This window comes from Sus scrofa, chromosome Y, assembly GCF_000003025.6.
Source record: "Sus scrofa isolate TJ Tabasco breed Duroc chromosome Y, Sscrofa11.1, whole genome shotgun sequence".
Classification (NCBI taxonomy): Eukaryota; Metazoa; Chordata; class Mammalia; order Artiodactyla; family Suidae; genus Sus; species Sus scrofa.
The window spans coordinates 20,798,673-20,820,968 of record NC_010462.3 but is presented as its reverse complement, the minus strand read 5'-3'; the positions used below and the strand labels follow the sequence as shown (position 1 = coordinate 20,820,968).

The 22,296-nt window shown below is 40.9% G+C and overlaps 1 pseudogene; it reads left to right on the top strand.

Moving 5' to 3' along the window:
* Window positions 7,169–22,296, top strand: part of LOC110257952 — a 95,972-nt pseudogene continuing 80,844 nt past the window's right edge.

Sequence of the window (22,296 nt, the reverse complement as noted above, 5' to 3'; positions counted from 1 at the left end):
AATCTACACATTCAATGCAATCCCTATCAAATTCCCCAGGACAGTTTTCACAGAACTAGAACAAACAATCTCAACATTTATGTGGAACCACAAAAGACCCAGAATCGCCAAAGCAATCCTGAGAAACAAAAACCAAGCAGGGGGCATAACGCTCCCAGACTTCAAGAAATACTACAAAGCCACAGTTGTCAAAACAGTGTGTTGTACTGGTACCAAAACACACAGACAGACCAATGGAACAGAAGAGAGAACCCGGAAATAAACCCTGACACCTATGGGCAATTCATCTTTGACAAGGGAGGCAAGAACATAAAATGGGGAAAAGAAAGCTTATTCAGCAAGCATTGCTGGGAAACCTGGACAGCTGCATGCAAAGCAATGAAGCGAGAACACACCCTCACACCAGGCACAAAAATAAACTCAAAAGGGCTGAAAGACTGAAACAGAAGACAGGACACCATCAAACTCCTAGAAGAGAACATAGGCAAAACACTCTCTGACATCAACATCATGATATTTTCTCAGGTCAGTCTCCCAAACAATAGACATAAGAGCAAAAATAAATCAATGGGACCTCATCAAACTGAAAAGCTTTTGCACAGCAAAGGAAACCCAAAAGAAAACAAAAAGACAACTTACAGAAAGGGAGAAAATAATGTTAAATGATACAACCGACAAGGGCTTAATCTCTAGAATATATAAACAACTTATACAACCCAACAGCAAAAAAATCCAATCAATGGAAAAATGGGCAAAAGACCTGAATAGACATTTCTCCAAAAAAGATATACAGATGGCCTGCAATCACATGAAAAAATGCTCATCGCTGATCATAAGACAAATGCTAATCAAAACTACCATGAGCTACCACCTCACACCAGTCAGAATGGCCATCACTAAGACCTCCACAAATAACAAGTGCTGGAGGGGCTGTGGAGAAAAGGGAACCCTCCTGCACTGTTGGTGGGAATGTAAACTGGTACAGCCACTATGGAGAACACTATGGAGGTACATTAGAAATATATCCATAGAACTTCCATATGACCCCGCAATCCCACTCTTGGGCATCTATCTGGACAAATTTCTACTTAAAAGAGGCACGTACACCTGCATGTTCATTGCAGCACTATTCACAATAGCCAGAACATGGAAACAGTCCAAATGTCCATCGACAGATGACTGGATTCAGAAGATGTGGTGTATATATACACAATGGACTACTACTCAGCCATAAAAAAGAATGACATCATGCCATTTGCAGCAACATGGATGGAACTAAAGAATCTCATCCTGAGTGAAATGAGCCAGAAAGACAAAGACAAATACCATAGGATATCACTTATAACTGGAATCTAATATCCAAGACAAATAAACATCTCCACCGAAAAGAAAATCATGGACTTGGAGAAGAGACTTGTGGCTGCCTGATGGGAGAGAGAGAATGGGAGGAATCAGGAGCTTGGGTTTATTGCACACAAGTTAAAATAGATTTACAGCTTTGAGCAGCAATAAATTGAGCAGCATTTAGAACTAGGTCTAGATACTGAAGTTGCAACAGAACAAAGGGTGTGGGGGGAATGTATACATGTAAGGACAACTTGATCCCCTTTATGAACAGTCGGAAAAAATAAATTAATAAAAAATAAAATAAAACAATTATGAAGTGGTTGAAAAGTAACTTCAAAAGGGAAATAAAGTATTTCTACAACAAGAAAATGATAAAAGATTACAGCAATACGAGAAACATTCTCAAAGGACATACTGAAAGGACTTCTCTAAATTAAAAAAGAAAACAGTGAAAATCTATGATTGAGGAAATCACAATTGGAAACCTGTGACTTAAATAAGACAGCACAGAGATAGAACCATGAAGATATTAAAGAAAATGGGAAAAAATACACCACCAAATTCATACACTGTGGAAAAGCAAAGTAAAAAAAAAATTACATTCTTTATTCATTTTTTTTTAAGGACGTGTTAGAGGCTCTATGATGACCAGCCTAAAGCGAAGAAATGGATCAAGTTGTTAACATACTTAAAAGGCAGGGCAACCATAAATCAAAACCAAAACTTACAGGTTACATGAATCGATTGGCCTTTAATTTGTATTTGCTTTTGAAATCCTTTGTTACTTTGGTTGAATGACTAGGCAATGTTTTACAAGAAAGTAAGATTCTATTTGGCCAGGTGTTTAAATTTTGCATTCTGTGTGTGTGTGTGTGTGTGTGTGTGTGTGTGTATTTGAAAATTTCCTAAGTGTAAATTACAGTGTTACAGGGGAGAAATTGTCGGATGAAAGGTATGAACCCAATCTATAAAGATATAGCTCACAACTTACTCCCTCCTTCTCAGACATTTGCCATCCTGATGACCTTGTAGCATGGGAAAAGTGTGCCCCTAAATCAGAGGAGGGAAGATAGGTAAGCAACAGCTGTGAATTCAAGAGCCATGACTGTGGGAAATCCAAGAGGCAGCTTGGTTCTTCCTGGCTCCCCAGAAAACCCATTAATGAAAAGAAATGCTTTGAAAATATGTTCTCCATTTGGGGTATTCCTTCTACAGTTTTGGGTTGACAATATCTGGTGAAAATGAGGATCATTTTAGAGACAATCTTGTGACTCATACTCTAGTTCTGTGTTTTGAGGTTAGGGTTCACTTTCTAAAACTCACTTCCCAAATAGTTCTTTGAGGCTGTGTTACAATATTTCAATGTTTAAGGGGGTTACTAAGAACATAGTCTCAGCATGGGAAGCTGAGTGCTGCAATCTGTCTCTGCAAGAATATCTGATGCCCCACGATAACCAGGGGGTTATACATTCTGGGAAAGTATCATTTAAAGGGTTGTCTCCAGCCTAGATGGAAGGTCTCTTATCGGGAATACTTAAGTACCATATGCACAAGCAAAGTGAATAAAATAACTCTGAAAATCTCTATTTCCCTCTTAAGAAGGACATCCACATTGCACTGGTCTACAGAGAGAACTACTGACATCAAACTCACCCTAAAACAAGGCCCTAATAACAAAAACATCAATGCCTCGGCAAAAAGAAGACACCATCAGAGGTAGACCACTATCCCAAGATTGCCCCCCCCAACCACATGGTCATTTGTTGACCTTCTCACCTACCTTGGTGGGTTTCTCCCCTCCAAGGCCCTTATCAGTGATATTCCTAGATGGGATCCCATCACTTGGCCAACTAATACCTGCTCTCACAAGGGCACAATTATGTTTCCTTCAACTGTTACTCAAGCTCAATCAGCAAGTAAGACTTTAGCCAAGTGACATAACTTTCCTGGGCTACATTAATCGAAATTTAAAGGCTCCCTTGTGTTGGGAATGTTTAAACTATCTAGGGATAACCAGCCTAAGAACACTGGGAAATACAGCTGAGTGGACAAGCCAGAATAAACTTTCCTTGAAAGAGAAGGAACAGACTAATCCAGCTGAACAGCGATAAAACAGGGCTGTTTTGTGTGAAGCTTTTCAATTTTAATTTATGACTTTATGAATACTGCTTTCCACATAATTTTTAAGAGTCCACAAATATTTTCTTATATTTTTCCACTCCTTATCAGAATAGGTTAATTTGTTTTTATTTCCACCAAGTTATTGTTATATTTTTTTATTTTATTTTTTTTTATTTTCCCACTGTACAGCAAGGGGGTCAGGTTATCCTTAGATGCACACATTGCAATGACAGTTTTTTCCCCCACCCTTTCTTCTGTTACAGCATGAGTATCTAGACATAGTTCTCAATGCTATTCAGCAGGATCTCCTTGTAAATCTATTCTAGGTTGTGTCCTATAGGCCCAAGCTCCCGATCCTTCCCACTCCCTCCCCCTCCCATCAGGCAACCAAAAGTCTCTTCTTCAAGTCCATGATTTTCTTTTCTGAGGAGATGTTCATTTGTGCTGGATATTAGATTCAAACTGAAAAGCTTTTGCACAGCAAAGGAAACTAAAAAGAAAACAAAAAGACAACTTATAGAATGGGAGAAAATAGTTTCAAATGATGCAACGGACAAGGGCTTAATCTCTAGAATATATTGTTATATTTTCTACTGCACAGCATGGTGAGCCAGGTACACAGACATGTTTACATTATTTTCTCACATTATCATGCTCCATCACAAGTGAGGAGACATAGTTCCCAGGGCTACACAGCAGGATCTCACTGCATATCTGTTCCGAAAGCAAGAGACTGCCTCAATGAAACCCAAGCTCCCACTCAATTCCACTCCGTCCCAGTCCCCCTCCCGCTGGAAACCACAAGTCTATTCTCAAAATCCATGTTTTTCTTTTCTGTGGAAAGCTTCACTTGTGCTCTAAAATAGATACCAGATATAAGTCTTACCATGTGGTGTTTGTCTTTCTCTTTCTGACTTCCTTCTCTCAGCATGAGAGTCTCTAGGTTTATGTTTTATTCACTATCTTCACAAAATTGCTATTTCTTGCATTTCCAGAAGTGTAACTGAGTCACTGAAAATGATATGTGGTTCCATATGAGAGCACTGATCTCTAGATATGGGAACATGCAACAAGAGGGAATATTTTCCAGGACCATAATAGACGAGGAAGATGGGTGGTTCAGAGACATTTGGCTACTCCTAGTATGGCCTTGTCCAGGACTAGCACATTGAGTGGCCTATCTGTGACATCATTGCCACACCTAGCAGTGTTCATTGCTGGCACTGTGAGATAAAATCGTCATGAAATGCCTCCCCAAACTATGGCCAAATGTCCGACCATGGGGGAGTATGGCCAACTGTGACCTCAAGTTAGCACTTGCCTAGAGGCTCTCCGTGCAGGAAAGCTTGAGGCACAGCAGCTATTGACCTGAAGCACCTGCTGAGCAGAGCTCAGGGAGGTGACCAGGAGTGAGGCACAGGCCTTCAGACCGATTTCACGTGAGGATCTCTATGGGCCCAAATTCTTACATCTTCTCTCATCTAGAAATACAGAGATCATTAACCATGGCATCTGCATGGGCCAAAAGGGAGAAAAGGCAGAATGGAGTAGCTGTGGGTGAGACATCCAAGGAAGACTAGGAATCTTATGGAGTAATTTTAGGCAAGCCTTTGCATTGCCAAGAACTTAGGGCTTATGCGCCCTGACAGACTTGATGACACCAGCTGTTCTCAAAGCAGCATCAGCTGACAGCGACAACCTTACATTTTCAAGGTCTTCTCTTACAGCAACAGAAAGGAGACAACATGTATTATGACCAATAGTTCCTGTGATTTACGTGTTAATATCACATCACCTGTTCAAACCTACTCAGATGAAACTGCACTCCTCCTTCAACAATACCAGTATCTACAAGGAGATCCTGCTGAATAGCATTGAGAACTATGTCTAGATACTCATGTTGCAACAGAAGAAAGGGTGGGGGATAAACTGTAATTGTAATGTATACATGTAAGGATAACCTGACCCCCTTGCTGTACAGTGGGAAAATTTAAAAAAAAATTCACAAGCCATAAATATAGCTTTAAAAAAAAAAAAAACAATACCAGTATCAACTTACATCCCACACCCCTGTTTAATCTTATTTTTCTTTTCTTCCCATCCTCAATGGTAGCATGTACCATGTCCATCCACAAGTACTCCTCACCCCAGGCCAGCAGGAAGCAGAGAGAGAAGAGTAGACATTCATCCCTACCCCATATAATGGAAGGCTTGAATGAGAGGAGCCCAGGAGGATGGAGACAGACCGCCATACACCCCAACTATTGCTGCTCACCTGAGAGACTTGCTGTGGACACCCCTCCCAGAATGTGGATGTGCAAGTTGGGCAGCAAGAAACGAGGACCTGTGGGAAGCAACTGCCTGCACGACCAACTGCCTACAGAAATAACTGCGCTCTATCATGGGTCTTGAGCCTCTACACCACCCTTAACCTTCCCTTTCTTCTCCATTTTCCCTGCCTCAAGGTCCCACCATGGACTCCAACCACAGACTCCCACCACAGATGCTTTATAACTCTAACACCTCCTTGCAGTCAAGGCTGATGCCATCTTGAGCTCCACCCAGCCCCCTCGGAGACCCTAATAAATCCCTCGTGTACTAATTGGCCTTGTGCATTCCTCCCTCAGCAACCTAATGGAAAATGTTTGGAATATTGTTTAACACACAGACTACTTACGTAGAATACACAGAAAACTCTATATAATAAAATCAGTGATACCAGATCACTGTCAGTTTTTAACAATGGGAAAACATTATGGTAGAATTTTTGGAGTATTCAGTTCAAGGGCATACATAATCTTCAGAATGTGGTACACCCATCAATTCCCCAGTTCTCATTGTCATCAATCCACAAGGAAATCTCATACCCTTTGGATGGTACTTCCCCAAATTTCCTCTCCTAACACAAGCAACCATCAACCTTTTTTTGCCTCTATGGCTATAGATATTTTGCTTGGTGCCCAGGGCCCTTCTATGCCTTGGTTAGTGATAAAGGTCATGGTTTGTTTTGTTTTGTTTTGTTTTTGATTGTGTATTTGTTTCTTTTTTTCTTTTCTTTTTGTCTTTTTATTTTGTGGACTGTACCTGGGGCATGCAGAAGTTCCCAGGCCAGGGATTGAACCCATAGCACGGCAGAGATCAGAACACTTTTGTAACAAGCTAGCCACCAGAGAACACTGGCTATGCTTTTTCTGAATATACGTACTGCACAGATTCTAGTTATACACTCTCAAGAGCTGCATAACTTTTGTTTCACTTTGCCGTTTTTTTTTTTTTTTCTCCCACTTACAAGGCCTTACATGACAGGCACAAGTGCGTATGTGCACAAGAGAGAATTTGAGTTTACTTCAGGGATGAAATGGATTTATTTATTTATGTGATTTTTTATTAAAAAGATTCCATTGGCATGGGATCTCATTTGCTGATCTCATTTTTTTTTCTCTCTTTGGGTTACTGTTTAAGTACGGAGCTCATATTTTATATTAACTGGGCTAATTTCATAGAGAAGTAAACCCTGACTGAAGGTGATGCTCAGATTGCAAGGAGACTTGTGTCTTGTAATGTCACAGCTATGCAGGCTGGCAACCACTGTGATGGATTGGATAGTTTATTTGTGTAGGCTTACCAAAGCAGCATTTAAAACTGCAGAGTTCAAAAGCCATGCAGGTGAGGAAAGTAGCTGAAGAAAAATTTATCTGAGATGGCACATGCTCCTTCAGAACTTCAACATGTGTCTCCTAAAGATGAATAAACTGGTTCAGAATCCTCCATTACATCTTCATGGTGTGATAACTCAATCACTGGGGACTTGGACTTGAGGTCTCAGATTGAAGAAAAAGCTTTCCAGGCTTTGTCTGAGGGCTCCCTGATGAAGGAGCCATGCCACACATTGTGTGTCTCTAAACCGGATGAAGATAATGATTTTCTTCCTCTGCCCTTTCCCAGAAAACTTTGGGAAATTGTTGAAAGTGATCGATTTAAGTCCATTTTATTGGGAAGAAAATGGAACCTCGATCGTGATTAATGAAGAACACGTCAAGAAAGAAGTTCTGGAGAGAAAGGCTTCCTTCAGAATATTTGAAACTGAGAGTATGAAAAGCTTAGTTCGACAGCTTAACCTTTATGGATGTACTAAATTGCAACAGAATTTTCAAAGATCTGCCTCACTAGCCAACATTCTGGCAGAAGAAAATGAAGTCTCTGCTTGGAACAAGGCATTAAGAATTTTCCAGTTACTATTTATAGAGGGAGTGTATAAAATTCTCTTTGGACATGTGCAAATACGTTCATCCATATATGGTCAAAGTAGACTTTGAAAGTGGGATGAAGTACTGTTTCATTTTTATTATGACGATTATTTTTTGTCTTTATTGCCATTTCCTGAGCCACTCCCATGGCATATGGTGGTTCCCAGGCTAGGGGTTGAATTGGAGCTATAGCCACCGTCCTATGCCAGAGACACAGCAACGTAGGATCCGAGACACATCTACAAACTATACCACAGATCACAGCAACACCAGATCCTTAACCCACTGAGCCAGGCCAGGGATCAAACCCGCAACCCCATGGTTCCAAGGTGGATGCATTAACCACTGTGCCACGACGGGAACTCCATGTTACATTTTTAAATTGAGGATGGCTTGGTCATAAAATATTTGGGATGATAAGTCATTGTCCTAGCCACCTTGAGCCTTGTCAATGAACCTCAAAAAATGCAGGCCACAGAGCCTAATACTATTACTGTAAATATACCAGACATTTTTCCTTGAGGACAATAGTTGGCTGTGCCCACTAAGAACATTTTTGAAAATATTAGCAATGGACGTGTATTGTCTCATGATATTAATTCCATATGATGCAAAGAATCAGACATTATGGTTTCTGTCTCCTCGTGTCTTTGTTTCAAATACCATTAAATAAATTTCTCCTTGGTTTTAGCTGCAGGTCTACCATAATCCAAACTTTAAACGAGGCTGTCCTCAACTGTTGGTAAAGGATGAAAAGAAGAGTCACGTATAAAAATGCTTCTCCAGTATCGGCTTCTTTACTTCAAGGTTGCAGCAAGAAGCGCTCTAGAACAGGGCATAAGGTGGGTAATCATAATTCTGATTTTGAAGCAGAAACTCGTGGAGAAAATGCATTTTCAACCTCCACAAATTTAAATGTGCCTTTCGTAAGAAGGCCTCCTATCAGCCAGAGAATTTCTAATACAACTACCCCAATTAGAAATGACGTTTCTTCTACATCATCAGCATCAGCCAGGTCACAGGACAAACTCTCGTGGCTCAACATGCTACTTTAAACCAGTTGACCACGTTTCACATGCACTCATAAAGCAGCTACTCTCCAGCAAATGGCCACATTTTGAATTTCATTACAACTACCACTTCCATGTCTCAGTACCACCTTATTTCTCCCTTCCCGAGTGGTTATTTTGGAATGACGGTGAAGCCGTCCCCTTTTCCAACCAGATATCAGAATATATCACCAAGAGAGGGCCCTTTGTCTGACCCTCAACCAGCCAACCATCCGTGGTTCCCAATGCCAATGGCCACTGATACCTCTGCTGCCTCTCTCTCAAGGCCAACACCTCCATCCTCTTCATTATTTGAACACCATCCTAATTTTGACCTATCAACGGTCTATAGATTCTGCAGGATAGTGAAGATGAAAATTTAGGCTTGCAAGTGTCAACAATTTCCTGCAATTCCTTTATTTCAAAAATAAACTTATATGTTCATCTTCATAGTTGCCATTTCTTTATTTATGAAACAATTAAGAGTAAGAGGATGCTGTATTTCTTTTTTTAAATGATGTTTATTTTTTCTATCATAGCTTGTTTCCCATGTTCTGTCAAGTTTCTACTGTCGAGCAAATGACCCAGGCACACACACACCCCCAACCACCCAAGACCCACACCCATACACGTACGTATCCTGTTTTTTCACATAACCCTCCGTTGTGCTCCATCAAAAGTGACTAGATGTAGTTCCCATTGATATACAGCATGATCTCATCGCATACCCACTCCACATGCAATACTTTGCACCTTTTCTAACCCCCGATTTCCAGTCCATCACAATCCTGCCCCCTCCCCTTTGGCAACCCAAACACTGTTGTCCAAGTCCATGAGTTTCGTTCAGGTGGAAAGTTCCACTTGTGCCATATGTTACAGTCTACACATAAGTGATATCGTATTGTATTCGCCTTCCTCTTTCTGAGTAACTTCACTTAGCATGAGAGTCCCTAATTCCAGCCATGTTGCTGCAAATGGCATTACTTTGTTCTTTATTTATGGCTGAGTAGGGGTTCCATTGTGTATATGTGTACATATATGGAACACATATACACCACATCTTAATCCAATCTTCTCAATGGACTTTTAGGTTATTTCCCTGTCTTGGCTCTTGTGGACAGTGATGCAATGAACATACATGTGCATGTGTCTTTTTCAAGGGAAGTTTCTTCCAGCTGTATGCCCAAGAGTGGGATTTCTGGGTCGGTCACGTACTAGTCCTATATTTACTTTTCTGAAGTATTTCCATAGTGGTTTCCTTAATGGTTGTAACAAGTGACATTCCTTTCATCAGTGTAGGAGAGTTTTCTTTTCTCCACACCCTCTCCAGCATTTTTTTTTTATGTGTGGACTTGTTAATGATGGCCATTCTGACAGGTGAGAAAGGTACCTCATAGTAGTTTGTATTTGCATTTCCCTAAGAAACAGTGATGTTTAGAATTTTTTATGTGCTTTCTGACCATCTGTACATATTCTTTCGTGAAATGTCTATGCAGGACTTTTGCCCCATTTTGCATTGGGTTGTTGGCTTTTTGTGTGGTTGAATTGTATAAGGTGTTTGTATCCCTTTTTAGAGATTAATCCCTTTTTAGTTTAATGATCAGAAAAAATTTTCTCCCATTGTAAGTTGTCCTTTTGTCTTTTTAGTGGTTTTCAATGCTAGATTATTTTGTGGTTTTTCCATATTTGAAAATTTTGGTAGTGAGATAGGAATATTTGACATGCCTCCTTGATGATAACGGTTTCAAAAAAGAAAATGCAACTAAGGAAAAAGACAGTGGGAGTTAAGTGATTTCTGAAATAGTCCAGGTTGTATTGAATGGATGCCTAAATTAAGATGGTAGGGAAAGAGGGGCAGATGAAGTTCAATTTTGAAAGGGAAAATACATATTCTTTATGTAGCATTTTCTCAGCTGCATTATACTCTGTTATTTCAAAGGGAACTTGGATCTTACTTGGCAAGATTGTCTTCATTACAAAAAAAAAATAAATTTCATGGGGTTCCAACCATGGCTCAGAGGTTAACAAACCGAACTAGTGGTGATGAGAAAGTGGCTTCAACCCCTGGCCTCACTCAGGGGGTTTTAAAGACGCAGAGTTGCCATGATCTGTGATCAAAGTGCAGCTGTTGCTCAGGTCCAGCATTGCTATGGCTGTTTTAGGCCAGAAGACACAGCTCTGGTTTGACCCCTAACCTGGGATCCTCCATATGCCAAATGTATGGCCCTATAAAGACAAAAAGAAAAAGATAAGCATAAGTTAGAAAATACATTTCATACTCCAAACTACAGCGTAGTTTAGCTTCCCATAAGTGCACCATAACTGCAATAATGAGACCACATGAAATAATCAGCGATTGCATCACCATCAGCATATGGTGGTAGTTTCGAATGAAACATTTACCAAACAAACAAACAAACAAAAAACGAGGGGGTATCATTATTGCTTCAAAATCCTCAAAATCTCCTGGTTATATGTGCCTTTATTTCCTCCCCTTTATATTTCCGGGTGCACACTTATAGGTTGCTTTCTTGCTTTCCACAAAGAGAGACTTAAATACTTATGCTGGTCTTTAATGTCAAACCTTAGCATGGTTAACAAATCGCTTGAAGATGTCGAATCTCTCTGACTTGGCAGCTTCATGTTTCTGTTTCACCACTTTTCTGGAGCTACATTCAGAAAAATTGTATTCTGTCCTACCAGCAGTCATGTCACAATGATTCTTGGAGTTGAAAGTATTTCTCTTTGTCTACAAAAGCAAGGGACTATTGTTGGGGAGGGCAATGGGAGGAGGAGAGGTGAGCCCCAAAGGAATCTCCCTGCTTACATGTGCACAGGCTCTCTGAGGGCAGGTGGCTGCTGATGTAGGCTACGGGTGGCAAGAAGCCACTTGCTTGGGCTAGAGCATCCTGGATTCATCTTGGGCAGGCTAGAGGCAGCCAGACACCTCTGGTGCAGGCTTAGTACAGCAGGGACTAAGTGAAATGTGGTGCCTCTTGTGTAGTCTACAGGCACCAGGGTCAAACCAAAGTATTCGTCTCAGAAACCGCAGGTCACAGCCTGTGACCACAGTCACCTAAGAGGTCAGAAAACAGAGATGGTGCCACAATTGAGCACCAATAACTGTTGCTCTCGCACCCCTAGGATCATACTGGCCCTGCAGCTGTCACTGCCAGATGCTCCAGATAGCCCCCACATGCTTGGAAACTGTCTTTGCCAAGGCGCTGCAACTAGGAGCAGCAGGTGCAGCACCTCCTGTGTGGGCTAAGAGGGACAGGGTGCTTCTTCCCAGCATCTACAGTTGTGAGGCAAACCACCATGGTTACCTCTGACTCCAGAGGTGGGCATGGCCTGCTACCACTTGTGGCACCACTGAGGTCATTGTGACCAAACACTGCCTGTTTTTGCTCTCACTACTCTGGGAATACACACACACCCTACTGCTGCCACTACCAAGTGCTCTGGGTAGCTTACAATGGGTAGCTTATCATTTTGCATGAAACTCATTATCACCCCCTGGACCTTGAAACGAGGAATTACCTGCATCACATTCCTGCAAGTCCCTGCTGCTCTTAAGATCCCGTCAATAACCAGCACTATCCCTTGCTGACTTCTTCCTGCAAATACACTCAGCACCCTTGGCATGATAGCCTGTTCACACCAAAGAAAGAAGCAGCAAATATACAAACGCCCATGCCCAAAAATAAAGGGTAACCCCCCAAAGAATACAAAGAGTTACCCTTGCATAGCTGTAAGCCTCCAAGTGTATTTTGGCTTCCCCAAACTGACAGAAAAAGAAAAACATGGGCAAGGTGAAGAACTTTGGAGGCTGAGAGACATTGAGTTCAAAAGGGAAGTAGTGGAAATACTGAAAAAATGAAGGCTGATTATCAAGGAGTTAAGAGCAGATAAAAACATTAGTGCAGATTACTTTAGAGAGAACTACAACATATAAGGAAAAATAGAAAAAAATAGAAAATTCATTTGCAGAGACCCAAACTGAGCTAAAGGCACTAAAGAGCAGGATGACTAGTGCAGAGGAATGAATTAGTGACTTGGAAGATAGAATAATGGAAATTACCCAATCAGGACAGCAGACAGAAAGACAAATGAAAAAACACAAAAGAAATATAAGAGATCTATGCGATAATATAAAGCATGCCAATCTATGCACAAATGGCATTCAAGAAGGAGAAGAAAAAGAAGAGATGATTGAAAATATATTGGAAGTAATTATGCCTCAAACTTTCCAAACTCTAGGAAACAGATATCGAGATGCAGTAATCGCAGAAGGCCCCCAACACTTTGAACCCAAATATGCCCACACCAAGATATGTTGCAATAAAAATGGCAAAAGGCGAAGACCGAGAGAGGATTCTAAAGGTAGCAAGAGAAATACAAATCATTAATTATAAGGGACCTCCCTAAACACCGGATTTCTCTACAGAAACACTACAGGCCTGACGAGAGTGGCAACGTATACTCATCTTTCCAAAAGGAAAAATCTGCAGCCTAGAATACTCTACACAGCAAATGTATCATTACTTGTGTTTTTATTTATTTTTTGAGTATCATTTAAATTAGGAGGGGAAACAGAGAATTTCTTCAACAAACAAAACCTAACAGAGTACATCAACATTAAAGCCATTCTTAAGGAAACAATGCAAGGGCTTCCCTAGGAAAAGTAAATTAATATAGAAAAATAAAATATAAAGTAAAATAAAATATAAAGTAAAATAAAATATAAAATAAAATAGCATAACATAAGTAGTAAGAAAAAGAGTGGAAGAAATCCCAAGGGGAAAGTAATCACTTAAATAAGTCAGAATACAGAACTAATAAATTAATAAATACATAATTACATACATACCTACTGTAATAGTGACCATAAACTCATGGGACACCTAAAGGACACACATGAAGATATTAATAAAGAACTTCAAAATCATAGAAGGTAGGTATGGAAAGGAAGAAAATATAGACTCCTATTTTTAAATAAAGTATGTTCGAGCCTATATGAATACGAGGCTAAAGCTAGCAGATATAGTGAGAGTTTAGTATACTTAAAAAACAGGGAAACCACAACTCAAAACCAAACATTACATTCACAAAAAAACAGAAAGAAAAGTACACAAGCATACAATAAATGGAAATCATCCAACCCAAACCAAAAAACAGAAAAGGAACAAAGGAGATACAGAGCAGCAACTGAAAAACACGGGGAAAGTGGCAATAAATACATCTTTCTCAAGAATTACCTTAAATGTCAATGGACTGAATACTCTGATCAATAGACACAGAGTGTCAGATTGGATAAAAAGCAAAAACGTACAAGCTGCTGTCTACAATGACTCACTTCAGAGCAATGACCTCAAGCAGATTGACATGAGGGAATGGGAAAAGATATTTCATGTCAACGGACAAGAGAGGAAAACAGGAGTTGTGCTAACCATGGCAAACAAAGTAGACTTTGAAGGGAAGGCCACAAAGAAAGATACAGAAGGATGCAATTTCAGGGAGGCAAGATGGTGGGAGAGTACTGGGACACACTTGCCCTTTCCATCATCACAATACAAATAAGCACAACTACACTTAAAACAACTCAAACAGAGCAGCCACGGAACGCTGGCAGAAGAACTGAGACCTCCCAAAACGGTAAGAATCTCTTGACATAACTGGGTAGGACAACAGGAAACAAAGAGAGAGAGGGAAGGGGAATCAGGACTGGACTAGCACTCCTGAGAGGGAGCTCTGAAGGAGAAAGGGAACACATACCCTGGAAAATCGCCTAACCAATGGAAAGGTCAGCCAAGTCGGAGGGATCTCCAAGACTCCAAGAAAAACACAGCAGCATGTCTGAGACCTGGGAAGAAGAGTGAGAGCTGCACAGACCATCTGAACCACACACAGAGACACCAAAGATAGAGATGCTCCGGTGGGGGCTGGGCACCAAGTCCTAGGCTCCAGAGGTCAGTCCCTGGGAGCAAGCTGGTGTGGGAGGCATGGAGAGAGCCTAAGGGATTAGATAAGCAGTTTACCTTGGGTGGAGGGAGCAATATGTGAATGGCTGGGGATTGGAAAGCCCAAATAGAGGGAACCTGGCAGAGGATCTGGACCCACAGGAGAGAGAAGGTGCCATTGTTGATGAGGGGACAGCAGGAGGGGAGGGTCAACATAGAAGACTCCTCGAACCACAGTGTGTGCAATTGCCCACTGGCTAATAGAGAGCAGAGCGTTACCAGCACATCTCCACTAATCCACCCCACACCCGCCCGGCCAGAAGCAAACTGTCATCCATGGCAGATTGGTGCCACCCCCTGTGGAGAGCCAACCACTGCCATGGCATTCCCAGGCAGGCCTGCCTACCATGCAAAGCACCCCCCTGCCCCTGGGCACCCTGTAAGCCCTTCCCCACATCAGGATGTGCACCACCACTGCAGCAGGAAGGGGCTATCCCAACCCACCCTTGGGAAGCACCCCACTGCTGCAGAGGGGACACACTGGCCCCACCATCTTTGCGAACTGCTCTGCTGATGTGGCATATCCAGCGAGCCCTGTCCGGTGACAGGAAGGCCAATTCTATCACAGCAAGCACCAGCCAGACCTGCACTCACTCAGGAAGCTCCCTGCTGCCACAGAGCACCCGGGAAAGCCCAGAACATGTGCAGAGGGCACCTCCACCATGGCAAGCACCAGCGAGCCACACCAGGTCGAGGGAAACACCTCTCTACCATGGAGTGACCAGGCCATCACTGCCCAGGCTTGGGAAGTGCTCTGCTGCCACAGCATGCCCCAGGAAGCCCCACCCAGAGGCAGCACCCCCACCGAGATGCACACCTGGCAGCCCCACCCAAACTCAGGAAGGGGCCTACACTGGGGAGTGATCCAGAAAGACCTGCCCTCACTTGGGAAGTGCCCTGCTGCTGTTGCACACAGGCAAGAACTTCCTGCCCACAGGAAGTGCCCTGCCAAGGCAGAGTGAGCCAACCAGCAACCCCAACCATCAGGAAACACATGGCTGCTAGGGATCACCAGGTAATGCCCTGCTTGGCTTTGGAGCATGCACATCCACCATGGCAGAGAAAAGCCATGACTGCCCACACTCACAAGTGCCCCACTGCTGCAGAATATCACAGTGAGCCCCACCTGGCTGTGGCATTCCCCAGCCAGACCCTCCTGGCCACAGGAAGGGCATACCCACAGTGGTATGCCCTGGCCAGGCCTGCATGCCCTCCAGAAGTGCACCACTACAACAGTGACCCCCAGACTCTGTCAAAATACATGTGGGCATCTCCAAACTTACAGAAAGTGAAATGAAATACACGAGCAAGAGGAAGAAGCTCAGAAAACATTCCCAGTGAAAGCAACAGGAGAATTCACCTAAAGCCGTCAACAATGAAACAGACCTCTGCAATCTGACACATTTTGAGTTCAAATGGGAGATAGTGAAAATACTGAAGGAATTAAGAGAACATATGAAGAGTAATGCGGACTCCCTCAGAAAGGGGCTAAAAATATAAGGAGGAGCCATGCAAATGTAGAAAATTCACTTGCAGTGAAACAAACTGAGCTAAGGGCAGTAAAGCCCAAAATGAATAGTGCAGAGGAGCAAATTAGTGACATGGATCATTGAATAAAGGAAATTGCCCAAATAGGACAGCAGACCCAAAACCCAATGAAAAAACATGAAAGCAATATGAGAGACCTATGGGATACTATAACACAGGACAATCTACACATAATAGGAATTCCAGAGGAGAAGAAAAAGAAAAGGGGATTGAACCTGTATTTGAGGTAATTATCTCCAGAAAGTTTCAAAATCTAAAGGATACTGATTTCAAGATACAGGAAACACAGATGTCCCCAAACACGTTGAACCCAAATGGACCCACACCAAGACATAGTATAATAAAAATGGCCAAAGTTAAAGAGAGGATTCTAAAGGAGGCAAGAGAAAAGCAAAATGTCCATTATAAGGGAATCCCCCTAAGGTGAATAGCTGATTTCTATACAGAAACACTACAAGCTAGGAGGGAGTGACAAGAGATATTTAAAATGCTGAAAGGAAAAAGAAATCTGCAATGTGGAATAATTTATCCATCAAGAATATGAGTTTAAATAGAAGGGGACACAAAGAGTTTCTCCAACAACAACAACCACAAAATCTAAAAGAGTACAGAAGTACAAAGTGCATGCTAAAAGAAAGAAAGTCTTCTCTAAGATTGAAAAATAAAAAAGAGGAAGAACAAGGATGGAGGAAAGCAGGATTAGAGACCAGTCACTTAAGTAAGCCAGGATACAGATCTAATCATGAATAGGGTAAAAAAAAAAAAAAGACATCAAAATCCTACGGTGTGCGCAAGAGGTGTAAGGAAATATATAGACTCTTTTTATTCTAATTTTTGAATTTTATTATTTTATTGAATTTTATAATTTTATTATTGTAATGAAGTGGGTGAGCCTACATCACCATTCAGTTATAACAAGGGGTTATCACACTTAAAAAACAGGGCAACCACAAATCGAAACAGAATTTTACTTTCACAAAAACTGAAAAGAAAACTACTCAAACTTAAAATAAATGGACCGTCCAACCAAAACAAAACAAAACAAAACTGAAATAATAAAAGTCCATGGCCAGATGGCTTCACAGGTGAAATCTGTCAAACATAAAAAGAGGAATCGATGCCCATCCTCCTTATGCTTTTTCAAAAGTTCGAAGAAGACGGAACATTCCAAAAGGTATTCTATGATGCTACCATCACCTTAATTCCAAAACCAGACAAAGATACCACCCAAAAAGATGACTATTGGCCAAAATCTTTGAAGAGTATAGATGCAAAAATTCTAAAAAAATGTTTAGTCAACTGAATCCAAAAACTCATCAAAAAGATCATCCACCACAACAAGGTGGGATGCCTCCCAGGTTCACAAGGATGGTTCAATATACAAACAGGAAGCAACATCGTACACCGTATTAACAAAAGAAAAGTCAAAAACCATATGAACATCTCAATAGATGCAGAAAAACCATTTGACAAAGTCCAACATCCACTCACGATAAAAACACTCACCAAAGTGGGTATTGAGGGAACATTCCTGAACATAAGCAAAGCCATTTATGACAAACACACAGCAAATACAATCCTCAATGGAGACAATTGGACAATCCTCCCACCAAAGTCTGGAACAAGAAAGGGATGCCCACTCTCAGCACTCCTATGTGACATATTATTGGAAGGCCTAGCCACAGCAGTCAGACAAACAAAAGAAATAAATGGACTCCAAGTAGGAAGAGAAGAGCTAAACGTGTCACTGTATGCAGATGAAAGGACACTATATAGAGAAAACCCCAAAGACTCAACACAAAAGCTATTTGAATGGATCAACACAGTCAGCAAAGGAGCAGGATATAAGAGTCACATTCATAAATCAGTCACGTTTCTGTATACTAACAGTGAAATCTTAGAGAAGGAATACAAGTATACAATAACTTTTAAAATTGCACTCCCAAAAATAAAATACCTAGTGATACGCCTTTTTGAGGAGGCTAAGGACCTAATAACAAGAATTATAAAATGATAATTAAGGAAGTTAAAGAAGATGTAGAGAAATGGAAAGCTATTCCATGATCCTGGGTTGGAAAATTTAACGTTGTAAAAATGTCCTTTCTAAGCAGACCCATCTAAGTATTCATTTCAATCCGTATCAAAACAGCAATGATGATTTTTACAAAAACTAGAACAAACAATCCAAAAATTTATATGGAACCACAAAAGAACCAAAATTTCAAAAGCAATTCGGAGGAGCAAAAGCCAAGCAGGAGGCATTAATGCTCCCAGACCTCAAGCAACATTACAAAGCCACAGTCATCAAGAGAGTGTGTTGCTGGTGCCACAACAGACAGAGAGACTAATGGAACAGACCAGAGAGCCCAGAAATGAACACTGACCCCTATGATCATTTAATCTTTGACATTGTAGGCCAGAACATAAAATGGGAAGAAGAGAGTCTTTTCAGCCAGAATTGCTGGGAAACCTGGACAGCTACACACAAATCAATGAACCCACACACAGTGCACAAAATTTAACTTGAAGTGGATGAATGCCCTAAGTATAAGACGAGACACCTTCCATCTCCTGGAGGAGTATATAGGCAAAACATTATCTGACATCAAGCGCATGAATATTTCCTCAGGTCAGTCTCCCAAAGCAACAGAAATAAAAGCAAAAATAAACCAATGGGACCTAATCACACGGACAACATTTTGCACAGCAAAGGAAACTAACAAAAACAAAAAGTCAACTTACATAATGGGATAGTGCAGTTTGAAATGATGAAACTTACAGGGGCCTCATCTCTTAAATATACAAACAACGTATACAGCTCAACAGCAAACAAACAAACAACTCCATGGAAAAACGGGCAGAAGCCCTGCATAGACTTCTTGCCAAGGAATATATGCAGATGGCCAACAAGCACATTAAAAAAAATGCTCAACATCCCTGATTAATAGAGAAATGCAAATCCAAACTCCCACAAGATACCACCACACACCAATCGGAATGGCCATCACTGATACATCCACAAGTAACAAGTGCTGGTGGGGTTGTGGAAAAAAGGGAACCCTCCTGTACTGTTGGTGGGAATGGAAGCTGGTACAACCGCTGTGCAGAACCGTGTGGTGGTACCTTTGAAATCTATACAGAGAACTGCCACACGATCCAGCAATCCAACTCTTGTGGATATATCCAGACAAAATTTCCTTAGAAAAGACACCTGCACCTGCATGTTCACTGCATCGCGACTCACAATAGCCAATACATGGAAATAACACAAAAGGCCATCGACAGATTACTGGACTGGGATAATATGGATATGTGTACACAGGGCAATACTACTCCCCCTTAGAAAGAATGAAATTTGCAGCAAGATGGGGTGGAATTAGAGACTCTCATCCTGAGCGAAGTAAGGCAGAAAGAGGAAGACAAATACCACATGATATCACTTATAATTGGTATCTACTATACAGCACAGATGATCATTTCCACAGAAAAGAGAATCATACACCTAGAGGATAAATTCGTGCTTACCAAGCAGAGAGGGAGGGAGTGGGATGGTTTGGGAGCTTGTGGTTAATGGAGTCAGACAACTGCCTTGGGATGGATGAACAATGAGACCATGCTGGGTAGCACTGAGAACTATGTCTAGGCACTTAGGATGAAGCATGATTGTGTAAGAAAGAGAATGTATACATGTATGTGTAACTGGGTTACCATGCCATAGAGTACAAAATCGAAAGAAGGCTATAAACCAGCTCTAATGGAAAAAATATTTATATCATCATTATATAAATATAAAATAAAATAAAATAGTGAAAAAGAGACTTTTTATGGACAAGATAATCTAAGATAATTGAACAAATTCTATAAGTGGAAAAAAACTGAGTTTCAGAAATACCAATTAAAATAATAATAGTAATAAATAGAGATAAAAATAGAAAAAAATCAATAAAACCAAGAACTGTTTTGATTAAAATCTAAAAAAAAAAAAAAAGAAAGAACGAAAAGAAAAAACAAAAAGACAAAATGCTGTCCAGACTTACCAGATGAGGAAAGGAAAAAAATGATTTAAAAAACATAAGAAATCAGAGTTCCCGTCGTGGCTCAGTGGTTAACGAATCTGACTAGGAACCATGAGGTTGCCGGTTTGATCCCTGCCCTTGCTCAGTGGGTTAAGGATCCAGCATTGCTGTGAGCTGTGGTGTAGGTTGCAGATGCGGCTGGGATCCCGTGTTGCTGTGGCTCTGGTGTAGGATGGCAGCTACAGCTCCAATTAGACCCCTAGGCTGGGACCCTCCATATGCCAGGGGTGTGGCCCTAGGAAAGTCTAAAAGAGAATAAACAAAACCAAACAAAAGCAAAAAATTAACAAAAAAAAAACCTAGGTTTGAAGAAAATAAAATGTAAGAAATGAAAAAGAAGAAATCCCAATGGATACTGCAAAAACACCCCCATCCAAAAAACTAAGCAAATATCATAAATAATTAATTGCCAACAAATTTTAAAATCTACTAGAAATGGACAACTTTCTAGAGAGTTAAAACATGCAGCAAATGAATCCAGAAGAAATAGATGATCAACTGAGCAGATAGGTCACTAGAAATGAAATTTAATTTGTAATAAAAACACTCCTGCAAACAAAAGCCTAGCATCACAGAGGTACAATGGTGAAATATTCCAAACATACAAGGGGAAACAGTCCTATCCTCCTTACACCTTTCCACAAGCATGATGAAGAAGAAACATTCCCAAAGATTGTCCATGAACCCAGCGTCACCCTAACACCAATGCCAAAGACACTACCCAAAAGGTAAATTTTATGCCAACATCTGTGATGAAATAGAAGTAAAAATTCCCAACAAAATTTTTTCAGCCAAGTCCAACAACATGCAGAATAGGATCATACACAACAACCAAATGGATTTTGTCCCGGGTTTGCAAAGAGGGTTCAAACTACTCAAATCAAACAATGTCACACTATACATGAACATACGAAAAGTAAAAACCCACATGATCCTCTCAATAGATGCAGCAAAAGCATTTGACAATGTCCAACATCCATTCATGACCAAACCTCCTACCAAAGTGGGTATTTGAGAAATATATCTTAACATGATAAAAGCCATTTATGACAAACCCACAGCCAACATACTCCTCAAAGGAAAAAAGCTGAAAGCCTCTGCACTAAACTCTGAAACGAGGCAAGAAGGCCCATTCTCACCACTTTTATTCAACCTACTATTGGAAGTGCTAGGCACAGCAATGAGACAAACAAAATACATCAAACGTGTCCAAAGTGGCAGAGAAGAGGCAAAATATTCACTACGTGCTGATGACAAGATGCAATCTATAGGAAATCCTAAGGAGGCCACACCAAAACTACTCAAACTGACCCACCAGTTTGGCAAAATAGCAGGATACAAAATTAACATTCGGTAATTGGTTGCCCTTTGGGCTACTCACAATAAACTCTTAGCAAAAGAATAAAAAATAGCATATTTTGAAAAATGCACCCCCAAAATTTAAAGACCAAGGAATAAACTGGACCAAGGAGGTGAAAGATTATACGCTGAACCATGAAACTGTAAGAAATTAAATAGATTCAAATAAAGGGACAGAGAGTCCATGATCCAGGTTTGGAAGAATTAATATTATTAAAAAAGCAATAGTGTGCAATGAAATCTACGGATTCAATGACATCGCTAACAGAAGACACCTGCCATTGTAACAGAACTAGGACAAAGGAAAAATTCAAAAACTGATATGGAACCATGTAAGACTCAGAACTGCCAAAGCAATCCTGAGGGGGCAAAAAACAATAAAAAATAAATAAATAAAACAAAGTAGGAGGCATAACTGTCCTAGACATCAGGCAATTTTTCAGAGCCACAGTAATCAAGACACTGTGGTACTGGTACCAAAACAGACCTACAGACCAATGGGACAACATAGGGACCCCAGGAATAAAGT